General features: G+C 37.3%; 1 protein-coding gene across 1 annotated transcript in view; it reads left to right on the top strand.

The window, feature by feature from the left end:
• Positions 1 to 23,373, top strand: part of CACNA2D3 (calcium voltage-gated channel auxiliary subunit alpha2delta 3) — a 392,330-nt gene that overhangs the window by 121,668 nt on the left and 247,289 nt on the right. The window lies entirely within an intron of this gene.

The raw sequence follows: 23,373 nt of genomic DNA, 5'->3' as shown, positions 1-23,373 counted from the left end.
ATGTGAGTAATAGAAGGATGCTGATTACAGAAGATGGAGCTAATGAAAGCTGGCTCAGTATTTTGACAGGCTACAGATTCAGGGTGTGTATTGGGAGACCTAGCTAGAGGGTTTTACTCTGAGAGATTTCATTTCTATTCTTTACGTGTTTGTGTAGCTCAAAGTATTTAAAGCCAGTAATTAGCAGCTTGTTTCATCATTGCAGCATACTGGCAAGGAACTGTTCAATAGGAAGCTGATGTTGCACCTGAGGTGGGACCCACTGGGATGGGATTAGCATGACCTTGATTTGTGCTTGGTTTGTGTTTGGATATGCATCTAAAACAGGCAACATTCTTTCTCCTACCTGGAAGCCCTTACAGCCAGACCACTATCTCGAAATATTGCCTTACAATTAATATGGCAGGGAGGAGCTGAGGCAGCACACAGTTGAAATTGTTAAAAGGAAAGTTTTTGTTTAAGTAAAACAGTTAAAACTAGAGTATTTTAAATACCACATAATCTAACCTAACAGTGTGAAGTTTATTAGACAATGTTACTCAAGAGTTAGATGACTCATGATCTTAATACTGTCCATGAATTCCTACATTTTCTGTTTCTTGAATGTTGAAACCGAGAAAACCAACAAAGCAACTCTATGGGTAGAGTTTTGTTTACTTTGACTTTAGCTTTCTCAATCCAGTTTTAAAACTTTCTGCAAATATTAGCTGTGTATCTATTGAAATCTTGCGCTTAACCACTAAGAGAGGCAGAGATGCTTTCCTATACATTTAACTTATTAATACCCAAGTATGTAAGTTCAATTTCCATAATTTATCACGGTTACATCGAGTAATCACAAAACAGTTCGGTGAAAGTATGATACAAGCAATTGTTTTCTGTGCAGAAAGAAAAAAGCATTAGTGAACTCCTTAGAGCTAAGGATAAAACGTTGAGCTGAGCAGGCTGTGAGGCTAAGATCCGTCAGTGCATGTTGAACTAAGGAGAAAATGAGGGCACTGAAAGTGATTATTCATATTTTTGTTGTGTTCAGCGAATGCTGAGTTCTGTATCCCAGTGCTTTAGAGCTCTATTACATTCAAGCCTTTTAGAGGTGTGCTATTTTTTGAATTTTACGACTTGAAGAAATAGAAGCTATTGTCTGGATAAATCAGAAACGGACTTTATATAAGATTTTTGTAGGTATCTACAGTAAGTACTTCTTCACTGCAGGATAGTTCTCACTGTGACAAAGTCCTTCATTTACTGAGGCTTTGAAGATATTAACGCTTTGAGGAAGCCAGTTAAATGCCATTTGTGTCAGCAGCATTAATGGGACAATCAAATCTTTGTGTAGAGCTCTGTTGTTTATTACTGTCATGGTCCATTAAAGCTAATCAATTGCTAATCTTGGTTTCAGCGACCCCTTTGCAACCCTTGCTGAGTGATTGTTGTTCTTTATCAAGAATCTCATAATACCATCTGCTCAATATAAAACAATGGCCAGAATGCTTCGCTAGCCTACGTTCAATTGGAGGTGGATAGAAGGCTTAAACAGTGTACATTCTATATCATTCCACTATCAAAGAGGGATTTTTTAGTGTTTGTATTGCCTCGGCAAATGTGTGAAAGACAGGATTGAGTGTTTTGAATTAGTGGTATGTTATTCAGCACCAGTTCTGTGTGCTCAGATACTCTGAAAATTCAGAAAGCACTTAAAGGAAAAGCCTTTGTGCATTTTATTGGTCCAACTTCACCTACTATGTCTTGAAGACAATATAGTTAATATTGTGTCAGTACATAAAAATGATAGAGATGAGAAATTAAATTAATATTGACTCTAAAGAAAACACTGAATTAAAGAAAATAACAACTGGAAGAGTTCATCTTTTAGACTGTTCATGTTGTATTGAGCAATGCTGGATGCTAGACCTAGACCCTTTTAGGTATTATTCTTAGTAAGATCACTGTTTTTGTCCTTAATTATTCTATAGGTATTCTAATTCTGATGTATAATTATCTAAGCTTTGAGCTATCTATTCCTCTCTCAAATCTATTGACAAACGTACACAAATAAACAAACGAAAGAATCCTGTAGTTTAAAAAAAACCTCCCAGTGAATTGAATGGTATAAATCAAAGTAGGTGATATGACACTAACTCATCAGCATTATATACTGAATGTTTGAGAAATGACCAAACTGTGAATTGGTAAAAGCTGACTCTAAAGCATCAAGCAGCAGGGTTTCACATTTAGAATTTATTTTCTTTTAGGGAGCCAAACTAATGTGTAACCAAATATATGTAGAAAGTTATGAGGATATGACATTCTAAATATTATTTATTTCAGCCTTTAACCCATTCCAGGGTTTTTCTCACTATTGGCTATGGTTTCAAGCTACTTTGTATCATTAAAGACTGTCCAAATTGATAAAAAGTGGAACAAATATATCTATTCATGTTAAATTGTGTATTTGCTGATGTAAAATATATTACTGTCTGTATTGCTACGGCAAGATGCCTTATCAACAAAATTTCTACAGATTTTAAGGATTGCCCATCTTACTTATACAGGGACGTTGTCTCTGGTCTTGCCTCTGGGTAAAGTTCAGTAAATGTATGTGTCATTTATCCTGAATCTCATCTTTAACGTGATGAGAAAAGAAATACAGGATCTAAAGGCCAAGCAAAGGACAACTGGGTGTTTCAAGTTTTCAGGTGATTGGTTTTGTTGACATTTTTCATATCAGAGAAATATTTTTGGGGAAAAAAACAGAGCATAATGTACTTTTTTTGATGGAATTCATCTACTAGGAATACATTTCTAATAATGTACAATTCTTGTTAACAAATTTTGCTTTCTTTGCTTGTCTCGAACTTGAGTGCGTGCTACTGAAGGTGTAAACAGTCTTGTTGGGATTCAGTGGAACACTATTGTGATTACCTGACCCAAGGCAGAGGCTTTGAAATGCAACACTTTTTCCTGAAGCTGTCATATACAAAGAAATTTGCTCCATTTGCAGCTGATACAAACGCATTTTGCCTATTGTTGTGTAAAAATACACTAATGCGATGCCAAGCTGGCGCTGCTAAGCAGTTACTGGTGAGGTGCTAAAGCACACTTAAATTGCAGTCACGTGGTCTGTATTGGCACCAAAATCCTCTACAGTATTCTACTCTTTGTATGATGACATCTGAGCTCTTTTACAAGACATTATAGGGTGTTTGCATCTGAACAGAGCAAGGGTAAGATCTTTTACTTTCCTGGGTTATTTCAGTTTCAATAACTTCAAGAAGAGAGTGCTCGGCATGAGAGCTAATGCTGAACTGCTCAGTGGAGCACTACAAGTAATTTGTACTTTTTCTCTTATAACCTATAGAAATTTTTCTACTTTTTGAATCAGTAAAATTCTTACAGTACGTGATTCCTCATCATCTTTTATACCTCTGACATCAGTGACAGGAGAAAGTCATAAAATGTTTGGTTATGACTACTAGTGCATTTGCTAGATGGTTTCATTACACACACTTGCAGGGCAGTTCTTTTATTTTCCTTGTTAATTAAGAGTGTCAATTCCAATATATTTCAGTCAAGTTTTCTCTCTCTGTGTGATGTGACAATACAAATGCAAGCTTATTTCTTTTTAATAGAATCAAGGCTATTTCATAATTGATATCACCTGAGTTTCAGGGCATTTTCTTTTCATATTGTTGTAGTTTTAATTTCTAGATAATACACGACAGGTTCATACCAATGTATTAAGATGTTTGACATATTTTAATATTATTTCACAGGGCTAGAAGATGGTTAAGCAATTAGATTTTTTAATAAAGGGTTACTTTTAAGATTACACTTAATTTAGTGGGCTAAACAGAGGAATAATGCTATAAAGCTGCTTTTTATTATCCCTTTTCTTAAATCTGTAACACAAGACATAGTCCTAAGGATTCAGGTTTTCAACACTACACACACCAGTTAAGTTCTTTGTATTATTTTACCTGCTATTATCTCCTAATTGTACTGAAGTATCCTAGAATCATAGAATCCTTAGAACTGGAAGGAACCTTTAGTGTTCATCTAGTCCAACTGCCTTGCAATAAACAGGGACACCACAGCTAGACCAGGTGCTCAGAGCCCTGTCCAGCCTGGCCTTGAAAGCCTCCAGGGATGCAGCATCCACCACCGTTCTGGACAATCTGTTCCAGTGCATCACTACCCTCACTGTGAAAGACTCTTATATGCAACCTAAATTTACACTCTTTATGTTTTAAACTGTTTCCCCTTGCCCTGTTGCCACAGACCCGGCTAAAGAGTCTGTCCTCTTCTTTCCTGTAGTTTCCCTACAGATATTCTCTCTCCGACATATTTATGTATTTCATAGGTTATTTATCCAAACTGCTTGCTTTCTAAATAAGAGAACTTTCTCGGTTCCTGACCTGGCAACATAACAGGTGATCTGATGGCCTAACTTTTCTAATACTTTCTTTCAAATATTTTGGAGACCTCATTGCTTTCAGCTCTATTCCTATGGGACATGAACAATGTAGCTGTAGCTCACAAGAGAACTTGAAGAAGACATCCTTAACTAGCTACTAGCACTGACCTGAACTGTTTTCATGACCCTGTGCAACTCTTGCAGAAGTAGCTATGATGCCTGGATACATTTACTTGTTTGTAAAGTCTACCTCTGGAGTTCTTCAGAGCTGAGGTGCCTCAAGCAGAAGCTGCTCTCTGGGAGTTCATCTCTGTGTTCCTCTAGCACTTGAGATTCTGTGACATGTTTTTCCATACACATCCAGCTGAAGGCGTAACTTGGATACAGCTCTGATGAGGAATGCTGCCAGAACTTGTAGACATTTTGTTGTCATTTTGTTTCCTGGATAGCTCAAGGTCTTCTGTACTGATCAAAAGATAGAGGAGATGAAGGAAGGACTCTGTAAGCATAGAGTTCAGAATATTTTCAGTAAAACAGCAATGCCCCAAACACTTAAGAATTACACTGCAGTTTGAAGGCTTAAGATGAAGGAATAAGTGAACAAAAGCATGAGTATCTTGTGTCAGTGAATTACAAGGCATAAGAGCATGCTGTTAAGTGATAAAAACATTGATTATTGTTCTTACTCACTCTTACTATTCCCTTTGTTTAATAATATTTTATCTGGGAATACTTTTTACTGACAGGAGGAAAACAGTAAAGAAAAAAGGCTCTATTTCTTAGCTCTGGTTCCTGGTTTGGTTTTACTCCTGTTGACTTCTGTGTGCTCAAAGCATTGTCTTCTCGACTGCTATAACACAATACTCTTACCTGTTAATATCTGCATTACAGACTAAGAGAAATCTGAGCTGTAGAATTGTCAAAGAACAATATGAGTGAGCAGTTTGTTTTGTCTGCCCGACATTTTTCCATCTGTAACTTTGTCCCTTTACTATGCTTGCTTGCTACCCGAAATGAGGAGGAAATAGCTTTCTCTTCCCAAGAGTGTTTTCAAAATTTAAAGTTCTTCAATTAAACACTAAGCCATTCCAAAGCTTTTCAGAGCAACAGAAACTTCAACTCGAGAGCAACTTATGATCAGATAGGTGGAGCTCTCCATAAGGAAACGAGGCCTGTTCAAGCTGCTTCTCTAGTGAATATTAAATTATGTATATGATGTGAAACAATTGTAAGAGAAGATTGTGAGACATTCAACGTGGAAGAGCCTGAAGGATGGGCCAGACACTTTGGTTCTCAGAGGCCCTCACCTGAGTTTCTTCTGCTTGGTCCGGGTCATGGATCTGAGCTGCAGCCTAAGTCTTTTCCCCTCTGGTGCAATTCTGCAAAAGTTTCCAATACTAGAAAGATTCACAGGTCTGGTCTAACAGCAATAACAAGATGGAACAGAAAGTATTTACACATGGTATGAACATACTGTTCCTTTCCCATTCTCACATCATTAAGTGTTTCCAGGTTACTTCGTACGCTTTCTGTAAGAATTAGAGATGTTTTTAAGAGAAATAAATTCTGAAATTCTTGCACGTTCACATAAATTCACCCACTGAGTTTTTAAGTGAAACAGAAGTTTTCATTTGAATGTTGATAAAACTTGCTGTTTGCAGCATTGACTTTTCTATTTTATTGTTTTTGCAAGGTAATTATTTATCTTATTCCAATAGAGCAATGAGCTAATGTTGTTCAGATGAAAAGACAATACTTGCCAGAAACAGCCAATCAAATTAAGCAGATAGGTTCACATTGATGGGTATGTGGGGGAAGAAAGAAAGACATGAAATGAGCTTACAGCAGAATATCAGCAACAATACTTCATGATGCATTCTTAACATGGTGATGTTGTCAACCCTAAAATCAGGCTGAACTTTGTTGCATCAAGGAAGGAGTTGAAGTAAACTCACAAGGACGTGTAGCCTCAGAATGTTTCCTCTTTCAAAATGCCCAGGATTCTTTCCCAAAGTGGCCCAACATCTTCTGTCAGTGCTATTGCCTTTGCACAGAGTGGAAATGGAAAGTGATCAGAGCATGCCATGACTGAGGAGTAACCAGGCAGCGACTCTCCCTGCCCTTGGAAGCACCTGCCCAACCCTAACTCTGTGGGTCTGTGTGGGGAACGAGAAGCAGAAAAGAGGAAAAGAAGGGAGAGGAAAACAAGGTTCATAGGATGGGGATAAGGGAGGCTGTAGGAGAAAGCAGCATCGATGAAGTAAAAGAAATAGGTGTCAAAAGATTGTCAAGTGCACGAAAGAAGGCTGCAGGAGAAACAAGTGCCTACAGTGTAGAGGCAAAGCTGTTAAGTGTTAATTGCTTTGTGTTTTAAGAGTACTGACAGTAATTTTTATGTAAGTCTCAAAAGCCATTACCTTTTCTCACAGTGGGGTTGAAATGGAGAAACCATTTTCAGCTCCTTTTAAAAATAAAAAAACCACAAAAACCCTAAAGTTTTCTCCACCATCTTCAGTGTCAGGCAAGGCAATTACATAACAGTGAGGAGCTGCCTGACACGAGCTTCATTAGAACACAAAAGAAGCCCTCGGAGAATAAGTGGGTAAGGTTCAAATACAATTTAAAAATGAGCTTTGGAGAACTTTGGCAGAACAAATATGCACTGTGTGAGGTATGAACACAGCATCAAAATGAGGGAACGTACCACGGTGCTCCTGGAGACTGCCACAAACCTCTGGGAAACTTCTTGTCACCACAGACAGAGCTGATGTGTTTAAACCTCTCCAGCTTATCAGTTCCCAGCTCTGACACATCAGAAAGACAGGAAAAGAGACAGAGAAAAGGAGCAATGTCCACGTGAGGTAAAAGTAAACATGCCAAAAGTCAGTGATTGGTGTCTTGGTGATTGTAAGCAGGAATTTGGATTAAAATATCTTGTCGCTGTAATCGTTTGAATTAGTTGCCAAGGCATGCATTCTGTAAACTGGATTGAGTTAGTGATCATCTTCCTTTAGAAAAAATTGCTGAACCCTGTGCTGCTGCTGGGCCCTGCATCAGGCACAGCACTCTGCTCCTATTGGGGTTCACTTTGGGAACTGCAGCTCTGGTTTAGCATTCCTTTATCCAGGGATGTTTAGCTTGTATCAGCCGGTGCAAGCAGGAGATGATGCGCACTGTTTCTTCTTTTGTTGGGTATTCTGCACGGAGGATGCTCAGCCCTTTCTCTAATCAAAGGCATGTATTAGCTATCTGGGTTTTACCAGAATCATGTGCTTTCTGAGCTTTCCTGGAAAATGTAGTTTAAAGACTCTATTTGAAACATGTTTAATTCCATATGTCCTTGCATTATTTTGCACGTGCATTTGGATTCTGATATGCTGAGAGGTGAGATGCTAAGGCTGTCAGAGGAGCAGCAGTGCTGGAGTTAATGTTTGTATTTATAAGGCTCATTGGTCAGTGATACTGAGCTCTCCTGCAGGAAAAAGTTCCTCAGTTCACTCTTGCAAAATTCAATGCCCTATTGTTCTCACTTTTCTGAAGTCACTGTTTATAACATTGCTCTCCTTTCTCCTCGGAGGAATAATATAATTTATTGGAGCAGTTCATTCATAGACTGTGATATCTATCTTCTGGGACAGAGATACCTTCTGCATGATGTACACGCTGTTAGCTTCAAACTCTTCCTGTTTGCTCTTTGTGAAAGGGTTTGTAATCAGGAATATTTATGCATCCTGGTACCCAATTGTGCTGTGCTTGCTGTTTTCTGCTCTTCGTAGAAAATTAAACTTTTTTTTTCTTTTTGGCTTACACCTACCTGAAAAGAAAAAGATTTTAGAATATTACCCTATGGATTTATGATTACCAGGCAGATAGCCAATAATAAGCAGTGATATCTGATACTAGAGCCCAGACATACTCTGCCTTTTTCCACCTTTTTCCTATTATCTTTAAGTTTAATAAACTATAAATGGGAGAAATAAATGGCAGGCCATCTTTTCTTTTTGTGCTTTTTTTTCTTTCTTTCTTTCTTGGAGGTGCTTGGTGATGAGATTAAGCTAAAGGTCGTATATTCTTCTAACATGGTATTTAGGAATAGGCAAATTATTGAAAAGGGTGGAAGTGATCTAGGGTTATTCATTTTTGTGGGAGAACAGCTTTTTTACTACACAACCATCATTTTCTATGGAAATAACAGTATTACAGATAAAGATTTAATGAATATATATGAGAGAGGCAAGTCAATAAGCCGTTCATAGCTGTAGGTGAGGTCACATTTCTGGCTTGTGTAGTATGAAAGTGAGTAAATCTTAGAAGATCACAGTGGAAATATTTCCAGGGTATTATAGATACTGCTTATTGTAGGAAAAGTTATTTTCTTGCTTTTGGCTTATAGGAAGGATACTGGCTACATTTGTGCCTTAACATTACAACTATATGCATTGTTTCTTTGTTTCTGAATCTCCCATAATTACTGATTGCAAAATTAAAATACCAAGCTCATTATTTCTATCGTGTGATACAACTTGCTTTAGCGTCATGCTTTGTCTGTAATTGGAGTGTCTGTGTGCTGAGCTTCATTAACTTGAAACAGAAGGAACCCCTGCTTTTGTGTTGAAGTTAATTAAAGCTGGTAATGATTATTGCCTGAAAATTTTCTGGGTTTGAGTAGGTTATTTTGCCTCTACCTCTATTTTCACACATCATTTCATTGATCATGTGGTTGGTCAGTTCATAATATACCGGATTTGTCTGAATTCAGTGAACAGTGATCTTTTTCATTGTAAAAATGCACTTGCATGTTTGTTTAACAGTTAATTGAGAGCTTCTGCATGTGAAATAGTCACTGATGACTTTTATATTTGTATTTTGAGAAAATTATTTGCAAAAGTAAAAATGATTATTTTTCCAAGACTAATGAGTAATAGCACAAAACGAATAGGCACAGCAATGTCAAGGGCCACAGTCAAGGGCTGTCAGGGCTTTTTAAGAGAAAAATAAATAATTCAAAATATGATAATTCTCTGATTATTTGTAAAAACCTCAAAGTACAGTCTTCTAATCTGTGCTCCACACATTAGCACAGTTTTGACCAGGACAGTAGTATAAAATATTTAGTTGTGTGCATGCATGTACAGTTTAGTGTTTGTTTTGATCAGTTTTTGTAAAACCCTACATTTCAGCCTCATGTATATTGCCTGATGAGCGAATCTTCATCATGTGTTTTGTAGGTTGTGTTGGAGAATAAGTCCTGTCTAAACAAGAAAACAGTAACAAAAAAAGATAAAACAGCAAAATTATACTTGTGCAGGGGAAAAGCTTGAAAAACCTATCTGTATATTCACAATGAACATCACAGAGGATAAGTTTCAATAAGTATTGTTTGCTATTCATCATTATTATTATTTTTATTTTTAATACAGCAGCAATAGTTTGATTTAATGTTATATTTCATATATTTCAGATTGAAACTAACAGCTTCAGCTAAAACTTTCAGGCCATCCAATTTAGTTTGTTGGGGAAAATAAAAAAAAAAAAAAAAGGCCTTGAGATCATATTCTGGGATTCTGGGTCCAGTTAACTGTTGGAAATGAGGAGCATGTGTTCAGAGAAATATTACCGTGGACTGAACGTTCCAATCAAGGATACTAATGGTATTTTTAATGGCTGTTCTGTGACTGTGTGAAGCTCCTGCTGACAAAGACAGCTCAACAGATTTCAGCATCGTATGCAAAACTGAATTTTGCAGCAAAGTAGGATCAAGCTGGGGGAGAGAAGATTTGTTGGAAGGGTCAGCAGAGGTTTTGGGTATGGCCAGCTGGTTGGCAGCGAGGAAGAGATCTACAAGATTTCCTGAGTTTGTGAAAGGCATTGGAAGTCTTAGAGAGTTTGAATGTTTTGAGAACGTTTTCCCCAGCCCACTTGGAGACTTTGCCACCCTGGCACAGTTCCAAACTGCCCTGCCTTTGTTGGTCTCTTCCTTCCTGCCATGTTTCTCACTGCAGAGCCCAGATCAGCTCCCTTTCCCCAAAGGGCTGTGCAGGCAGACTGGGGTCCTCTCTGGATAAGTGTGTGCTACCTGAACTCATATTCACGCACTTGCCATCGGTGATGTAGACAGAATGCTGCCCTGGATGACTTTGCCTAATTGTGCATGGTGGTGGGCTGTTGGTTGATCATATCTTGAACAAATGTCTCTCGTACCAAGCTCTGTACTATTTATCGCATACATCATATACCGTATCAGATCCTTCTTACTTTTATTCCAACACAAACATCATGCTGTCTTGTGCATTTATGTGATAGTCTGGGATCCAGCTGTTTCAGAAAGACAATTCTGTAGTCCCATGGAGTATAGTGTCACTGGTAGAGGCAGTGATTTTCAAAGTTGAGCTGAGTGCTCACCTCTTATTGAAGAGGTAAATCCTGTATTGCCTGTAGGAAATTGTTGCAGTTTTTATTGGAGTTCCTCTACAGGTAAATGGCTATTGAAGTAGCTCCATAGAGGTCAAGGAATCATTGTTCTGTGAGACAGACCCAGATTTCCGTGCTTCAGTGACCTGTAAAATGTCAATGAGATGAAGAGATGTAGTAAGAAGGGGAAATATAAGATGATCTTCTGAAAAAAATCCTCATTTTCTGTATCTGTCCTCTTACCTTTCAGAACTGCTTTAAAATTCATTGAGATCTAACATAGGTTTATAGAATAGGAAATCTCTTACAAATTATTTGCAAATCAGAAAAAAATGTGCATGTACTGTAAAATATGTAATAAAACATTTGTCTTTTTTTTTTTTGCCCAATCTCTATATCAAATTGCACAAAACATCAACAAAATAACAGCCCAATTAGTGTCCACAGTTATCCCTACAGATAAGCAACTTTTCAGAATCTTTTGTGGTCTGTTTGTTAATAGCTTACTATATGTTTTCTCTAAGTAATAAATCAGTCCTTGACTTTTCTGCACATGGGCAGTACCAGTGTTCCTCTTGAGCAGGAGTTGCAAAGCTTGTAGAGGAATGGAGCAGTAGTGAGGGAGATTTTGCTGAGAGAAAGCAGTGGAGACAGTGCAAACTCAAACTGAGACCCTTTATAACTTGCAGCAAGGGCTGGTAATGCAGGTTTTACATTTGCTCGTTCACTTTAATTAGATGGTGATATTTTTTTAGTAGCAACTGGAACTGGATGGAGCAGAAGCTGTGCAGCCCTATGAAGCTTTCTTTTTATTCTCATACACTGGTGAGAAGTTTGTCTTTGTTTGATTTTTATTTTTTTTTTCACAAATGTTTTGAGAATTGTTCCTTTCATTCATCCTATCCCAACACAAGTTTTCTTCTCATTTCCCTGTTTTACCTCTGTCTGTGAGAATACAAAACTAAGAAGGGAGGATGTCACTGAGTCTGATTTGGCTACATCTTCTTTGGGTGAATGACACCCACAGCACTTGTATTATGTGAGCCACAGGTGACCCCACTGTAGCAGGGTTAACCTGGTCACGGAGACACGAGAACTCCTGAACAGTGTAAGAGCTTTGTTGTTTGAACTGGACCTCATAGTACCACAAACAGTGACCTCACTGTATGTACATATCAATATATAACGAGGAAGACAGCAAATGCAGTCTTGGATGTTGGCTGGAAAATGTGTGCTCCAGGCCCAGACTTAATAGCAACTTTCATATTCTGTTCTTACAGTATAAAAAGTGCTTTTTTGTCTATTTCAACTTATGCATTAATAAAATGAGGTCAGGAAATCTGTTAAAGTTTATCCTTAAAAATATTTTCAACCCAATCACATTGTTTTAAAAAATCATTTCCGTTTGTTATCTGCACATTTAAGTAGATTGTGTTTCCTCATGATGGATTCTCTGATGGAAAGCATTAACAGATTCCTGTAATTGATTATACTTTAATGATACATAATGGCAAGTTCTGTTTTCCATTACTGTTACCCTACACGGTGATCTGTAACAGCCTTGATACCAGAATGTGTATTGATATGCAATTGATTTAGTAACTTTGTATGGATTGCATTGCCTCGAATGAACTAAAAGCAAGTCTGCCTGCCTTCAGCACAAGTGGTCATTCCCATGCTCAGGGCAGATATCCCTCATATCTCTGCAGACAGTCTGTTCCTTCAGCATGTGGGAGTTGATAAAGGACAGTGCTGTCATAGCAGGCATTGTTCCTGGGTTTCACAGATGACTACAGATGGGAGTTTTAGCTCCTCTTACAGATCTAATGTTTCACTTCAATTGCGCTTTTTCTTCTTGATTGCGCTTTTTCAACAAATGATCTTCTGCTGCTCCCACCCCAACCCCTCCCAAATCACTGCTGGCAAACAAGGCCGTGAATGGTGTCATAGTGTCAACATTGCTTATCATCATGCCTAACGTTATGCTACTATTTACTGATGTCCCCTGTCCTTTTGTGTAAATTTCATGCCTTGTATTTGGATTGAAATGTCCACAGCAAGGATAACTTTGCATGCACACGTATTCATGTGTGTGTTTGCAGTAGCAATCAGGACATTTGAGTCCTGCTCCATGACTCAAGCCCCTATATGCTCTTTACTTACACAAACAGTGTGTTTCAGTTGCTGCGCTTTAACTCTTGAACACACTGCTCATCGTAAGGACAAGCTCACAGGGAAGGACCAGTGGGCGATGTAGCATGCACAGTTGGCATGCATGGGAAACTGTGTAATGCTAATTTAAAGTCTGAGTTTTGCAAAAGTGTCAGAAAGGCATACAGCTGTTGTCTTCTGATACCCACAGGAAAAACACAGGACCTTTAATAGCTGGAATGCTATAATGACGTGAAAATAATGGTTGTTAGAGGTAGGTAATGTACTGACTAAAGTTTCACAGTGGTCTATTTTTTAAATCTTATTTACTGAGAGTAGGATCCTACTTAAAGCATATAATTCTGGCAAGTGTTTGCTAAAAAATGTATTTGTTGTTCTGTATTGTAAGCCAGCAGCTCTATTACCAAGATGCTAGAAAATGGAGAAGGACTACACAGTCCTCACTTTTTATTTTTTCAGAATTATTTCCTTATTTTCAAGAGAGATTTAAGTTTAGGCTTTTACACTACTAGCCAGAATAATAAAGTGAGCTTTGAAATTAAATGAATTAAAATGAAAATTAATGCTATTTGGACTTCCTGAATGTCAGCAGTTGGCAGAATGAAGGTCCTTGATAAAATTTTTCAGGAATTGTGTATTTCTGTTTTAAAGCTGCAAATGAGCAGACTCACTACTGAGTTATCTACATACTTTGGTAAATTAACCTCTAAAACAAGAAAATTACTGCACGCAAATGTTTATTTTTTGTTCCATGTTGGATTCTTTTTTAATATTTTAAATTGTTGTTTATAACTATGTTAACACTGAACACATTAATTCTGTTAAATATGGGTTAATTATAAGTACTATTTCAACAGCTTTATGTATGACATTGATTGTAATTCAAATCATCTTGGCAAACTCTTCTTAACTGCTGATAGTAATAGTACTTTAATGTTTGCTTTCATTGTTTTCCTGGTTGGAAACAGCAATATCAATTAATAGGTGCTTACGTTTCTATGATTGTATTGTCTGGTGATTGTTAGAGAAATTTTTTTCCTATCAGAGAACAGCTTCTCAAGGGTAGGCACTGCAAATACAAAACAGATAAAGGTATTTAGATAGCCTTTTCAGCACTGATATATGAAAATAATCAGGAATGTCCGTAGTATCTCCCCCTCATTTTGGAAAATAATATATAATTTCTTTTCTTGTTCATTTGCTGTTCTGGAGGAGCAGTTTCTGGACTATGAACTGGAATTTCAGTTCTAATGTTATGTATTCTTAGCTCAGTCTCAAATCCATAAAACAACTTCTACACATTTCTTTAATTTAAAAAATGCAAGTACCTTCCTAATTATTTACACAGAGATTTTTTCCAACTGCAAAATTATTAATAATTTGTAATTAAAAATGGATCTGGATCAAGAGCTCATCAAGTCTCCCTAATACCATGCCCTTTCCTCAGCAAGCAGTGTGATATTGCCCCAGGGGAAATGAAAGGCTCTCACATCTCAGGAGGAATTTCCAATATTTCCAGTTGGGGAACTTTTCCAATACTGTCACAGTAAGAACAAACTTTTCAAGAGAGAGAATTTGGTGTGTTTTTGAAAATGTAACCAAACATGTATTTGATGTACTGTGTTAAAATTCTTTACATTTGAAAGTGCTGACCAGACATATATGTACGGAAAGAACAGACCACTATTAGTCAACAGCTATACTAAATATTTTCTTAGAGGCTGTGCAATTTCTTCTTGCCTGATTTAAAAAGAATTTTCCCATCCTCTTGCTTCCAGACTAAGTTGCTAACAAAGTGCAGATAAGCAGAGAATAATACCTCTGTATTCATTCCTTGTACATTAACGTTTTCTTTCTTTTTCTCCAAGTTTTGCTAGCAAGATGCTCACCAGATACTCGATTACAGTCCAGACGAGTGTAATGAATACTGTAGAAAAGCAGGTCTGGAACATATCCCAGCTGTTCAATGGGAACAAGTACCATAACACTGTGAGCCACTAGATGCCACTCTTGTTTCATCCCAATACAACCCTGAGAGTACTTATGATTGTTTAAAAAAACCTAACTATGCTCTTCCACCCCAAAACCCTTCTCAGGATGTTCCTTTAGTATTTTAACTACTTTTGTACTTTTAAAATTAGAGTTACAATACTACCCTAATGTTTATAGCATCCATTCCCTCTTTGAAGATGTTATGTTTGTTTATAGATATCTCAGTTATCTTTGTGGGCCTCTTGCATAGCTATGTTGTGCTATGTCTCTTGGGGTGGAATTCACAAACTTCTGGTGCGTGTATTCGTCTGGCTTTCCAATTGATTTCACAGGCACTTATCATGCAAGAAAACTCTAAGTGGATTTTCTAAAAGTCTTCTACATGTTTAGTCTTTGCATTTTTTCTCTAGTAGATTCAGTAGGAAGTTCTTGAAGTTCTTGTCCATTCAAATATTACCACTGGTGACACTTGGCATACAACTACCATGATGTTTCCATGAAAGCTGCCCATCTGTAGATTCTTGTCTCTTAATACACATCTTTCAGTTGTTTCCTAGACTGGTAGCTGATGAAGAATAAATGTAGAAATGCTCAAGCTGTTTGAGACCATGCAGGGAAAGCTCTTAATAAATAAATAAAATCCCAGCAACATTTAACGCAACAAAAGTTGATGTTCTAATTCTCTGCACTAGACATAATGCAGTGCTGGGCCTCAGCGTAGTACATCTGCATTTTTGTTCAATCTCATAAAAGAGAGCTCTGAACCTCAGATGGAGACCCAGTTCAAACAGTAAGTTGTTCTTCCAAGTTCCTTTGTCTTATAAGTAAAATAAAAAGAGATCTGACTGTATAAGAATCGCTTCTTTTTGTATCTTAAAAATATGTGGAATCTAGCAGTCAGTTGTTTCTAGAGAGGCATTTTCAAAGTCAACTGTTTTGAAATTATGACTTGAGATTTAGTAAGCATATTTATCTTGTAAACTTACTGTCTCACAAAGAAAGGGAAACCAAAATGAATTTGTTATAAAGTGCGTAATGTTGGATAAATAAAACCTCACATTAAAAAGCTCAGAGGTATGGTTAAGCATATTCAGTTTCATAGAGTATATTTCCAAGAAGAGAAGAAAATTCTGTTCTCTAGTTTGTGTGAATTATTATATAATATTTAATTATGCAATTTTATACTGTTTTATGTGTAACATCAAATATTTTTATTGCTGCTTTAAATATAAATGAGATAGCTCCTAGTTCTGTGAACTACATGTGTGCCAGCCAGAGTCAATGCAAGTAATTTACTTGAAAAATACTCACTGTATATTTTGTACGTAACCTGCAACAGCCTGTGTGTAACCAGGCAAAGCAGTGATGAAACATTATATTTATATAAAGACCTACTGTGCACTCAGTTAAGTTAGATTTAGATTTGAGTACTTTCTGGGTCATGTGGAAAGATTGATAGCAAAAAGCAGAGGGATGCATCCATGGCAAAAGCCCTTTATCCCACTGATATGTTACTAGATGTGAACATCACCAGTGGGGCTCTGTGTAGAGAAATGTGATTGGAATGTTAGCATGGCTAAATATAGGGAAAGGATTTTTGTGCTTAAATGTGAGTTTGTAAAAAGAAAACTGTGTTATTTAAATTAAAATAGAACTTTCTACAGAATTTAAAGATTGTGCAGATAGGAAGTATTCTCTTTTTAGGAAAAAAAAGAAAAAGTAATTAGTGATGTATGGAATTAGCCACACTGCATGTTGAGAAAAGTTCAGAACTGAGGATGCATGTGGAACCTTAACTTTATTGCTTCCATCTCCCTGAATGACTACCACGCAACTTGAAAGCTCCTTTTGCCATTTGCGAAGGAACAATGTAATATATTTAAGTTTTTGTGATGAACACTTGATGTCTTACACATGTAGGGCAGGGGATAGTCCGTGACTCAGTGCTCAAGCCTTGTAACACAGTCTGTCTGCAGTGAGGAAGCTGTTTGTGGTCATTAGCCAATGCTGACCTCTCGGTATGTGCACACGGTCTTGGCTGTGCAGCAGGGGAAGGGCAAGTGAAGGGGATGCACTTTTATTAACACATGTGGGACCATTGCAGTTATTTATTGAAGGTCACTGTAGCTCTGTTCTCCCCTGCAGTCAGATCTTCCCTTTATATACTGTATTGAATAAACTTTCCATTATTTATCCACGAAGAAGAAAATGTGGTGATGAGAGTCTTTGTATCAGATTTTTTAAAACATGCCTTCATGTAGCAGATCTGTTGCCTTGATTTAGCAGCTCCCAGTCCTGTACTCTCCCAGAAGAGATGGTGGGTGTCCACCATGGCTGGAGTGTTTCTTGTGTATTGGGAGCTCCAGGCTGTGAGAAGTCTTTTCTGTGCGTGGTTGAATGGAAGTCTCTTGTCAAACAAGGGGTTGTGTGCATATTTCTGCCCCTAATTAACCATTTTTCCCCCTTTCCTCAGAATATTAAGTTAGAAAGTTCTCCTCAGATGTAAAAGGGCAGACACTTTGATGAAAATTAATTGTAATCTAATAAAGCCTTAGAATTTGCAGTAAGCATAACCTTCTATAACAGAGCCAAATGTGGTGCAATGTCATGAGTTTTGAGAGGGAGGAAAGTACATGGCCAGATGTTTTTTGTTTTTTTGTTTTGTTTTTTTTAAATGAATGCTGGGACAGGGAGCTTTCTTCTACCACCAGTGCAGGTAGAGAAAAGAGGAGCCAGTGAGTGCCAGATAGATGTGGACTACAAAATACAAACAGATATGGCTAAGAGACAATTTTTATTTTTGGAGTTTTAATACTTTTTAATATGTTGAACCTGGTTAAAAATACTTACTAGAGATCTCATAATTATATTGTTTTCATGTGTATATAGCCAATAATCTATGTGCTTTTTAGCTAAAAAGTTGGATATCAGAGAATTGGAAACCATTTTATATTAAGTTTAAGACAACAATGCTTATTATTTATATTATAGTATTTCAGGCTAGGAAATGGTGATTACATATCAGGATCATGTTGTAGAATGAAATCAAACGTTATTATATGGCGTTTAACAAATTAGAAGTTCTTTTATTTCTGTTTTTTTTTTTTTTTTTTCTTTCCAAAGATGCCAATGTATGGAATGGACAATTTCTGGGGAGCCAAATAACGATAGCAATAGAGCCTGCAGGGGAAAATGTCAGCTGAGGACAGTTGGATTGAGCATTTAGAAACACCTATGTCCAGTTTTTCTGAACCATCCTTGTTGCATGCAGTGTAAGATGCTGGTCGATCAGCACAGCCAGATATAATGTCATCAGGGGACTATCTGCTTTACTCTGGAAAGCAGGAGGCCAGAGGAGACCTTATTGCACTCTACCACTTCCTGAAGGGGGGTTGTGGTGAGGAGGGGGTAGGCCTCTTCTCCCTGATAAGTAATGACAGGACGAGAGGGAATGGCCACAAGTTGCGCCAGGGAAGATTTAGATTAGACCTCCGGAAGCATTTCTTTTCTGAAAGAGTGGTCAGGCACTGGAATGGCCTGCCTAGGGAGGTGGTTGAGGCACCATCCCTAGCGCTGTTCAAGAAGCGTTTAGATGTGGTGCTAAAGGACTTAATTTAGTAGTTGGGTAGAGATAGTGATAGGAGGATGGTTGGACTAGATGATCTTATAGGTCCTTTCCAACCTTATGAACTTATGAACTTATGAACTTATGAACTTATGAACTTATGAGGCTGCTCCTTATGTGGGAGGCTCTTTAATAGAGAAGGCCACATAAGTTGGCCATGATGCTGTGCTCTCTTCTTGTCTCTTAATTGAGAGTTTCTGCCCTTGGCTGTGATGTGTCATAGTTTCTCTTCAGCACAGGTGATTTTCACACCAAATTTAAAGCCAAGTGCAACATTTGAGAATGAATTTTAAATAGTTAAGTCCCTTGGGAATTTATATTTTCTGTTTTCAGAAGACGCGCAATCTGTGGCAGAGTAGGACACAGGTCTTCATTTCTATTCCCAAGCATTCCTTAAATCCTTGATTTTTGTCTCCCTGCTTTCACTTAGTTTTAGTATAGCTTATATACTATATATATTTTAGTATATTATATATAATATAGTATAGAAATACACACCAAATTCAGTAATGTGTTACCTTGCTTATTTCAGGTAAGCACAAGTAAAAGTATGTGCTTGTCAAAGCTTTGCAAACCTTATGTTAAACTTCTGGAACCATACCAAGCCTTGATGGACTTCAGTTATAATGGAGAACAAAATTTCCTTGAGGATTTTTCTAAGCTTCACAGAACTCTTCAAGCAAACTTGAGCCCCATTGCACTAATCTGAGGGTTGATTTATAGTCACGTACCAGTTTCCAAGAAATTGGTCTCATCTTTTCATGGTTAGAAGTAAACTTGGAAGGTCTGGAGTCTGAATCTGACACAGAGCAGAATCCAGAGTGAATGAGAGTAGAAACCCCAGACTTTCTTCTCAAATCACTCAGATGGAACCTGCAGCTTCTCCCTAGCAGTCTGTACTGTGTGCCTTTGAAAGAACTGATAATAGTTCCTGTTTATTTTACAAATATAGGCAAATAAGACTTGGCAAACAGGCTCATGAGAGAGCAATGAAGAATAGAATGAAGGAAAACACAAAGAACCTGTGAGCCAGCAAGCCCAGAACTGTACTGAGAAATGATATGGCTAAAATATGTGCATGGTAAATAGTGTGACAGTGAAAAATGAAACATTGCATATTACAGACAGAGGAGAAAAAAGCCAGTTCCCAAAATTGAGTTCTGGCAGTGTGTTCGGAGAGTTGAATAGGCATCTGCTTGATTGCAGTTTGGGTGGAGAGAGAGGATGAGATCTGCAGAGCACTATTTTTTTTTATTCTATCACAGTATGAATTAATCACATTTAATACTGACTATATATTTGCTACGTTCTAAATTCCTGCATAAACTGTGGAAAAATGTGAAGGCACTTCCAAGGCTGGAGCAACTTTGACAATGAGTCTGTAGATGTGCTTTTGCAATTGTTTGCTGTGCGTCACATTCAAACCCAGCCATGTTCTGCAGATTTACACTTGTGTGCTTTGATGGTGATTTACGCTCCTAGTGAAGCATTTGGGTGAAACCATGTCTCAGAAATGTGGATGCTTAATATAAATAAATTAAACACAGACACTTGATTTCAGTGAATCACTGCCAATTGACATTTGTAATTTCAAGACATTATTGTCACTAGCAAGTCAACCTCTGTGACTCATGGTTATGCTTAAGCTATTGGCTTGGTAGAAAATGTAAGAAGTGCTTTTTAGCTATTGTAGGATGTCTTCTGGCCTGAATCTGTGGTATTGAGACTGATTCAAAGACATATAAGGAAACAGCCTATTAACTTTTCTTTTTGAATTAATAACTCACTTGTAAACAAGTAGGTTACCTGTAGATTTTCTTCTGTGCTTTGCAAAGTATTTTGTTCTTGGTAAAAACCAAAATCAACTGTGACGGTGAAAGGATTATTTCATCAGATAAATCTGTTGCTCTTGCCTGGAATTAGACAATGTTATCCATGTTATTTTGTGAAGATTTCATGCAACAGTAAATTGTTAGAAAATTGAGTTGATCATGAAATTTAGGTTTGAGCAGAACTTTTCTGGTATTTTAAGCACTCAGAGGGGGAACAGAATATGGAGTACTCCTCTGCACTATTGTAGGCAGTGTATATTAGAAGATTTGTTAAAATAGAAGTAATAGTAATGCTGTGGAGCATTCTTCATCTGTCAGTTTCAAGCTTGTAAAAATCATGTGTGGTTTTACAGATAGGGAAACAAGAACAAGACTGATCTCTCTACTACGAGATGCAAAAAGTTGACTTTGTTTTTCTTTCTGCTCTCTTGAGCAAAATGATTAAAAATCAGTATGTACTGTAAAAAATCAATGGAATTCTGCAAGATTTCATTGTGGAAGTATATAGTTATGCTTGATTGTTTTCTTAATTGAAGTAAAATAATTTGCTGTCATTTTGTAGTGGGAAGGAAAACTTAGAGTTCAAGAAATAGTATTTTAGAATTTCACGATTCTTATTTGAAATGCATTGACTTACTGATTTGTGGTTAGTAGAAAAGCCTCAAGTGCTAAGACTCCAGTAAGGTGAATATAAAAAAAGGAGTTTCTAATTTTCTCTGACTTGCTCAAGGTTTCACTTCTGGCACTGTGCTAATAGATACATTTTCTGCTTCAGTTATATCTGTGTTTTATCTAAACTAATTTTGAGAAGAACAGCTGTAGGAAAGAAATCAGTGACTGATGCTCTTCACCATTTGTCACCTAATATGTCTTAAGCAGGTATAATGAAATATTGAGCAGAAGCGTAATGAGATGCTTAAGTACTGCCATAGAAAATACAAATGTTTGAGAAATGCAAATATTGGAGCTAACAATGAAAAATATTGGTGAGATGATCTTTCTTATTGCTTTCTGTGGAGATCTTCAGTGGACTGTCTTCTCTTTTCCCATTAGTAAATATTTGACTGACAAAAGCCTGGCTTTCAGTAATTGCTGTGAGGTTCAGAAATCCCAACTTCAAGCTTGAACTTTGGCAGCAAGGTGTCAGTGGTGTGTGTTAATACACTGAGCAGGAAACACAGAAAAAAAGTATTGAATATCCAAGTCTTGAGACATCACTGCTCTCTTTCTAGATGTACTTAGTGGAGACCAGGAATGCAGTTTGCTTATGGGCCACTGCTAACACTCAAAATGCCTGGAAACTGTTAGAACTACTGCAGCAAAGACGCGCTCAGCATTGAAACCATTCCACCTTCCAGGCACCCTTGTATGGAGGATTTATGAGTGGTGTGCGGATAAAAAATACAGTTGGAAACCCTCTTAGTTCTTCTGACCATCAAAATGGAATATCAAATTAGCTCCTTACTCATGTAGGTGTATCAAGATGTTAGAATAGCTTGGGTTGGGAGGGACAGCAAAGATCATTTAGTTCTAAGCCCCAGCGGTGGGCAGGGTTGCCAACCACTAAATCAGTCACTAGATCAGTCTGCCCCAGGCCCCATCCAGCTTGGTCTAAAAACACTTCTAGGGATAGCAACAGCTATTGTTTTTAACTGCTGCAACCACTGTCTCACTGATTTTGAAGCTTCTGCATGGCTGTAACAGAGACAAGAAGCGTTCTTGCTGTTTCCTCTTCTTCTTTTTTTTTTAATAATGTTTCATTTCCTAAAATCATTTAGCATTTGTCACTGTCTAACTGAAGCCAAGATGCTGACAAATATGCATGTCAATTGTAAAGTTAAAATACAGGATGTCTCTACTTACAGATATTTAAGTAGAGACTTTCCTCTGATTAGAAAATAATCCTGTATTAATAATAAGTCTTCCTGTTGTAAAACTCTTTCTAAGTACAGTAATATTCAAAATGGGAATTGGAGAGATTGTAGAGATGCTGTTTCATTATTCTCAATCAACTTTACTGTAAACAAACCCTGCACATTTTCAGCCTCAGCATAAACCATGAGTGTGAGCCCAGGTAAACCTAAGCTCAGATTTGTACTCTAAGTACCTGAATGTTTGCTGAGGAGTTATCCGTGGTATATTTCTGACTTAAGATAATCTGAGCTATGTTAGACATTTGAATGGTATCCATTAGCATAAATCCTTCTGCTTTTGAAAATATGTTTTGTCACCGAAGTTTATAAGTCTGGCTTTGGTCTCTGTTTGTTTAAACTACAGATCAGTAAATGGCTGAGATGTGTATTACATTTCAGGGCTTTTTCATGATATGTTGTTTGTACTGTTCAAATCCCTGTGTGGTCTAGTCAGTCCATATATTATGTCAGTGAAATACCTAATGACAACCTGGTTGCTAAACCAAGTGCTTTCATAGCACCTTATGTAGGAGGGAGGATCTATTTTTGGCAGTTGGTGGAGAGTAACAGTATCTAGTGTAATTTCTCCCTTGCAATCTGCATATAGCATGTCATCTGAGTAGTAAACTGATGTCTGGGAAAACTGAATTAATGACCTCTGAGTCAGCCTTATGAACTTTTCATTGTTTCCTTTCTCCTATTGGCTATGCCTTTTTAAGATGACAGTGGCTATACCCTGTCTTTTTTTAGGGAAGGCTACTAACACTGCATGTCATTATTGGCATAGATATGAAATCAAGAAAGCATGGAAGCAAGTTATATTGAAGATAGCAATTACTCATTAGAAGAGCCATTTAGAACATTATGTATGATTATATACTTCTGAATATTGTTTTAGCTTTGGCAGTAAGCTCAGAGCCAGCACATGCAAAACTGAGGGATCTTTTCTCTAAGTGTATGCATTTCCAATAATTTGTTTCTCCAGCAGAAGTTGAAAGGAAATACAGGATTGCA

Source organism: Cyrtonyx montezumae, unplaced genomic scaffold, assembly GCF_038088225.1.
Source record: "Cyrtonyx montezumae isolate F1298 unplaced genomic scaffold, pur_monq_1.0 scaffold_6, whole genome shotgun sequence".
In the NCBI taxonomy this organism is placed as follows: Eukaryota; Metazoa; Chordata; class Aves; order Galliformes; family Odontophoridae; genus Cyrtonyx; species Cyrtonyx montezumae.
This window is presented reverse-complemented; position numbering and strand designations above follow the sequence as displayed.